The sequence below is a fragment of the Osmerus mordax genome (assembly GCF_038355195.1).
Source record: "Osmerus mordax isolate fOsmMor3 chromosome 11 unlocalized genomic scaffold, fOsmMor3.pri SUPER_11_unloc_2, whole genome shotgun sequence".
Classification (NCBI taxonomy): domain Eukaryota; kingdom Metazoa; phylum Chordata; class Actinopteri; order Osmeriformes; family Osmeridae; genus Osmerus; species Osmerus mordax.
Window position 1 is genome coordinate 8,541 of NW_027120371.1, and position 5,990 is coordinate 14,530.

At 49.2% G+C, this 5,990-nt stretch overlaps 1 pseudogene; it reads left to right on the forward strand.

The window, feature by feature from the left end:
- The first annotated feature begins 498 nt into the window (after window positions 1–498).
- LOC136938793 (muscleblind-like protein 1) lies at window positions 499–4,616 on the forward strand (annotated as a pseudogene).
- The last annotated feature ends 1,374 nt before the right edge of the window (window positions 4,617–5,990 follow it).

Sequence of the window (5,990 nt, forward strand, 5' to 3'; positions counted from 1 at the left end):
CAGAGAGACACACATTCACATACAGACAGACACACACACGCAAACAGTCACACACACACCATTACTGTAATTGTGTCAGTTACGCGTGTCCTAAAAACACAGTTTCCTTGCTCTGTAGCGCCAGGGAAAGTCCTGACTCAAGTCAGCTCATCCCCATGCTGCCCCCTGCTGGGCACTCCAGGAACCGCCTCTGCTCTGCTCTCAAACGTGCTGTTACTGAGATGTAAAGGATGAGCATGTGTAAGAGGGGATGCCACACAGTACTGAGTGTGTTTATGGTCCTGGTTGTTCACTCAGATTGCTCATCAGCAGTAATGACTGTGTTTAGCTAGCTCTTCATTACTGCCTGACTCATGCAGCTGTCTGTGTTACTGAGTGTATGTGTGTGTGTGTACTGTATGTGTGTGTGTGTCTGTATGTTATGTGTGTGTGTGCGTATTCTGTCTGTGTGTGTGTCCCAGGTGTGTCGGGAGTACCAGAGGGGTAACTGTACGAGGGGGGAGAGCGACTGTCGCTTCGCCCACCCGGCCGACAGCACGATGATTGACACCAACGACAACACGGTGACGGTCTGTATGGACTACATCAAGGGCCGCTGCAGCAGAGAGGCCTGCAAGTACGTCCATCCCCCCGCTCACCTGCAGGCCAAGATCAGGGCCACCCAGCACCAGGTCAGCCAGGCTGCTGCTGCTGCCGCCATGGTGGGTACCTCCCCTGCACACACACATGCCTCACACACACACACGCTTCACCCACATGTCCTGTTCTCACACACCTCCACCCCTCCACCTCCTCCCCATTTTCCTCCTCCTCTTCCTCTTGTCCTCTCGCTCCTCCTTCTCCTCCCCCTCCTCCTCCTCCTCCTCCTCTTGTCCTCTCACTCCTCCTTCTCCTGCCCCTCCTCCCCCCTCCTCCTCCTCTTCCTCCTCCTCTTGTCCTCTCGCTCCTCCTTCTCCTCCCCCTCCTCCTCCCCCTCCCCCTCTCCCAACATCAGGGTCTTCCTCCTGTGATGCCTCCGTTACCAAAGAGACCAATGCTGGAGAAGGCTGCTGTTGCTGCAGACATGTTCCAGACCGGAGTGTTCCAATACCAGCCAGGCTTGGCCAGCATGGCCTTCCAACAGCAGGCCTTCATACCCTCAGGTAGAGCTCACCTCTCATCTGTAAACCCTCAGGTAGAGCTCACCTCTCATCTGTAAACCCTCAGGTAGAGCTCACCTCTCATCTGTAAACCCTCAGGTAGAGCTCACCTCTCATCTGTAAACCCTCAGGTAGAGCTCACCTCTCATCTGTAAACCCTCAGGTAGGGCTCACCTCTCATCTGTAAACCCTCAGGTAGAGCTCACCTCTCATCTGTAAACCCTCAGGTAGAGCTCACCTCTCATCTGTAAACCCTCAGGTAGGGCTCACCTCTCATCTGTAAACCCTCAGGTAGAGCTCACCTCTCATCTGTAAACCCTCAGGTACAGCTCACCTCTCATCTGTAAACCCTCAGGTAGAGCTCACCTCTCATCTGTAAACCCTCAGGTAGAGCTCACCTCTCATCTGTAAACCCTCAGGTAGAGCTCACCTCTCATCTGTAAACCCTTAGGTAGGGCTCACCTCTCATCTGTAAACCCTCAGGTAGGGCTCACCTCTCATCTGTAAACCCTCAGGTAGAGCTCACCTCTCATCTGTAAACCCTCAGGTAGGGCTCACCTCTCATCTGTAAACCCTCAGGTAGGGCTCACCTCTCATCTGTAAACCCTCAGGTAGGGCTCACCTCTCATCTGTAAACCCTCAGGTAGGGCTCACCTCTCATCTGTAAACCCTCAGGTAGAGCTCACCTCTCATCTGTAAACCCTCAGGTAGGGCTCACCTCTCATCTGTAAACCCTCAGGTAGGGCTCACCTCTCATCTGTAAACCCTCAGGTAGAGCTCACCTCTCATCTGTAAACCCTCAGGTAGGGCTCACCTCTCATCTGTAAACCCTCAGGTAGGGCTCACCTCTCATCTGTAAACCCTCAGGTAGGGCTCACCTCTCATCTGTAAACCCTTAGGTAGGGCTCACCTCTCATCTGTAAACCCTCAGGTAGGGCTCACCTCTCATCTGTAAACCCTCAGGTAGGGCTCACCTCTCATCTGTAAACCCTCAGGTAGGGCTCACCTCTCATCTGTAAACCCTTAGGTAGGGCTCACCTCTCATCTGTAAACCCTCAGGTAGGGCTCACCTCTCATCTGTAAACCCTTAGGTAGGGCTCACCTCTCATCTGTAAACCCTTAGGTAGGGCTCACCTCTCATCTGTAAACCCTCAGGTAGGGCTCACCTCTCATCTGTAAACCCTCAGGTAGGGCTCACCTCTCATCTGTAAACCCTTAGGTACAGCTCACCTCTCATCTGTAAACCCTTAGGTAGGGCTCACCTCTCATCTGTAAACCCTCAGGTAGGGCTCACCTCTCATCTGTAAACCCTTAGGTAGGGCTCACCTCTCATCTGTAAACCCTCAGGTAGGGCTCACCTCTCATCTGTAAACCCTTAGGTAGGGCTCACCTCTCATCTGTAAACCCTTAGGTAGGGCTCACCTCTCATCTGTAAACCCTTAGGTAGGGCTCACCTCTCATCTGTAAACCCTCAGGTAGGGCTCACCTCTCATCTGTAAACCCTCAGGTAGAGCTCACCTCTCATCTGTAAACCCTCAGGTAGGGCTCACCTCTCATCTGTAAACCCTCAGGTAGGGCTCACCTCTCATCTGTAAACCCTTAGGTACAGCTCACCTCTCATCTGTAAACCCTTAGGTACAGCTCACCTCTCATCTGTAAACCCTTAGGTAGGGCTCACCTCTCATCTGTAAACCCTCAGGTAGGGCTCACCTCTCATCTGTAAACCCTTAGGTACAGCTCACCTCTCATCTGTAAACCCTTAGGTAGGGCTCACCTCTCATCTGTAAACCCTTAGGTACAGCTCACCTCTCATCTGTAAACCCTTAGGTAGGGCTCACCTCTCATCTGTAAACCCTTAGGTAGGGCTCACCTCTCATCTGTAAACCCTTAGGTACAGCTCACCTCTCATCTGTAAACCCTTAGGTAGGGCTCACCTCTCATCTGTAAACCCTTAGGTAGGGCTCACCTCTCATCTGTAAACCCTCAGGTAGGGCTCACCTCTCATCTGTAAACCCTTAGGTAGGGCTCACCTCTCATCTGTAAACCCTTAGGTAGGGCTCACCTCTCATCTGTAAACCCTTAGGTAGGGCTCACCTCTCATCTGTAAACCCTCAGGTAGGGCTCACCTCTCATCTGTAAACCCTCAGGTAGAGCTCACCTCTCATCTGTAAACCCTCAGGTAGAGCTCACCTCTCATCTGTAAACCCTTAGGTAGGGCTCACCTCTCATCTGTAAACCCTTAGGTAGGGCTCACCTCTCATCTGTAAACCCTCAGGTAGGGCTCACCTCTCATCTGTAAACCCTTAGGTAGGGCTCACCTCTCATCTGTAAACCCTCAGGTAGAGCTCACCTCTCATCTGTAAACCCTTAGGTAGGGCTCACCTCTCATCTGTAAACCCTCAGGTAGGGCTCACCTCTCATCTGTAAACCCTCAGGTAGGGCTCACCTCTCATCTGTAAACCCTCAGGTAGGGCTCACCTCTCATCTGTAAACCCTTAGGTAGGGCTCACCTCTCATCTGTAAACCCTCAGGTAGAGCTCACCTCTCATCTGTAAACCCTTAGGTAGGGCTCACCTCTCATCTGTAAACCCTCAGGTGTGACCTCTCACCTCACCACAACCACCACCTTCACAAACAGCTAGCTCTTCGATGGCGTGTGTGGGCGGTATTTATACTGAGGAGTTTAACCGCTAGCGTTTAGCGTCATTAGTATGTGCTGCCCTGAGGAGACCACTAGCGTTTAGCGTCATTAGCATGTGCAGCCCTGAGGAGACCACTAGCGTTTAGCGTCATTAGCATGTGCAGCCCTGAGGAGACCACTAGCGTTTAGCGTCATTAGCATGTGCAGCCCTGAGGAGACCACTAGCGTTTAGCGTCATTAGCATGTGCAGCCCTGAGGAGACTGCTAGCGTTTAGCGTCATTAGCATGTGCAGCCCTGAGGAGACTGCTAGCGTTAAGCGTCATTAACATGTGCAGCCCTGAGGAGACGTGTTTGACATGTCTGTGATGTGGGCCCTCGTTCTCTAAAGTTCCCATGATGCACGGCGCTGCGGCCAGCCTATTGGCACCACCCTCAGCTGTCTCCGGTGTTCCCTTCGCCGCCTCAACGGCCAATCAGGTTAGTTCCTCCTCTACCTCTCTCTTTCTACCTCTCTCTCTCTACCTCTCTCTCTCTCTACCTCTCTCTTTCTACCTTACTCTTTCTACCTCTTTCTCTACTTCTCTCTCTTCCTCTCTCTCTTCTCTTACAAACCTGGCGGCCATGTTGGAAAAACTGGATTTTGGTGGAGCCTTGTTGTGTGGAAGTGTGATGGCGCTGGTCTTTTATGTACATGAAACATCCTTTTTTATGCTTGATTACCTGATCCCTATATCTAATCCTCCATTCCATCCTTCTATCCATCTCTCTCTCTCTTCAGATTCCAATTATATCTGCAGATCATCTGACTAGTCACAAGTATGTGACCCAGATGTAGAAGAACCAGAACAGAGCCATACATTCTCAAGGTCTGGTTTGGCTTCTTTGCCCTTTCTCATCTACTATTAGTTTTGTTGTTCTAATATAATGGTTGACATAATACACAAACATAAGGAATATCATGGTTAATGTGTCTGACAGACACCTTCAACACATCACTTTTTTTATGTGGATTTCTACAGAAATGTACATGAATGTAGGATATTGATAGTATATTATCTTCTTTCATCTTACGTTGTATTATATTTTCATTATGTTATATCTTATGTTAGATTGGGTTATGTTCATGTTATATTATATCATATTTACTATGGATAATTAGATGATTGGACTGTTTTTTTAATCAATAACATTTGTCTACAGTTCCCTTGTTCAGACTGGAGAATCTAGGTTCCCAGATGATCTCTCTCATCCTAGAACACGGAGAACACAGGGAGAACCCGCTCTCGTGGGCTCTCAACACACATGTTGCCATGGGGACCTCAGTTTGTTTCCATGGTTGCAATCCCGTGTATCTCCTGGACAGCTGAGAAAGACCACTCGTGTTTGGGACGTTTATTGAAAATAATAACATTGACATTTAGACTCTAGGCCTAGAGTCTCTTTTCCGAGGCGTTTGACCTTTAACCCTAACTCACCTGACACTGAATGTCAACAGGAAGTCGGAGGTAGTTGTCGCTACATTCGCTTTTAGACTGTAGAGTGAGAGTTTTGTTTCCTTTTTTCGTTTGTGGTTTACGCACGCTCAAACAAGACTCGGAAAAAAGCAGAATATAACTTTCATCGTTTGTGACGGATTTGGACTGCGCATGCCCGATGGTTTGCTAGTGAATGTCAGAAGGTTGTGAGATCTGGAGGGATGACAGATGGTTCTGGATGAACTTTCACAACTATCTTCTGAAGTTCCACCCAATGTGTAGGACGTTCTCAAAAGCACAGATGAAACGTTCTAGCAGAGGTGTTCTCCATGGTGAGTCTATCAACTCTTCGTCTCTCCTCTCGGAAATAAGTGAGTGTTGTTAAAGCTGGGTTTTCAATGTCACGTATTTTTTGGAACGCGTTTCAATCCTACAGCATTTTTTTCCATCCGCAAAACTGATTTTTTTTTTTGCCATTCAGAGCACAGAAACTCTGACACACAGTATCCTAACAGTATCACTGACAGTATCACTGACAGTATCACTGGCAGTATCACTGGCACTGAATTGTGGAGAACGCCGGGCAGCCGGGGAAGTAAACACGCTAGTGAGAAAGTAAACACGCTAGTGAGAAGATAAACACGCTAGTGAGAAAGTAAACACGCTAGTGAGAAAGTAAACACGCTAGTGAGAAGATAAACACGCTAGTGAGAAAGTAAACACGCTAGTGAGAA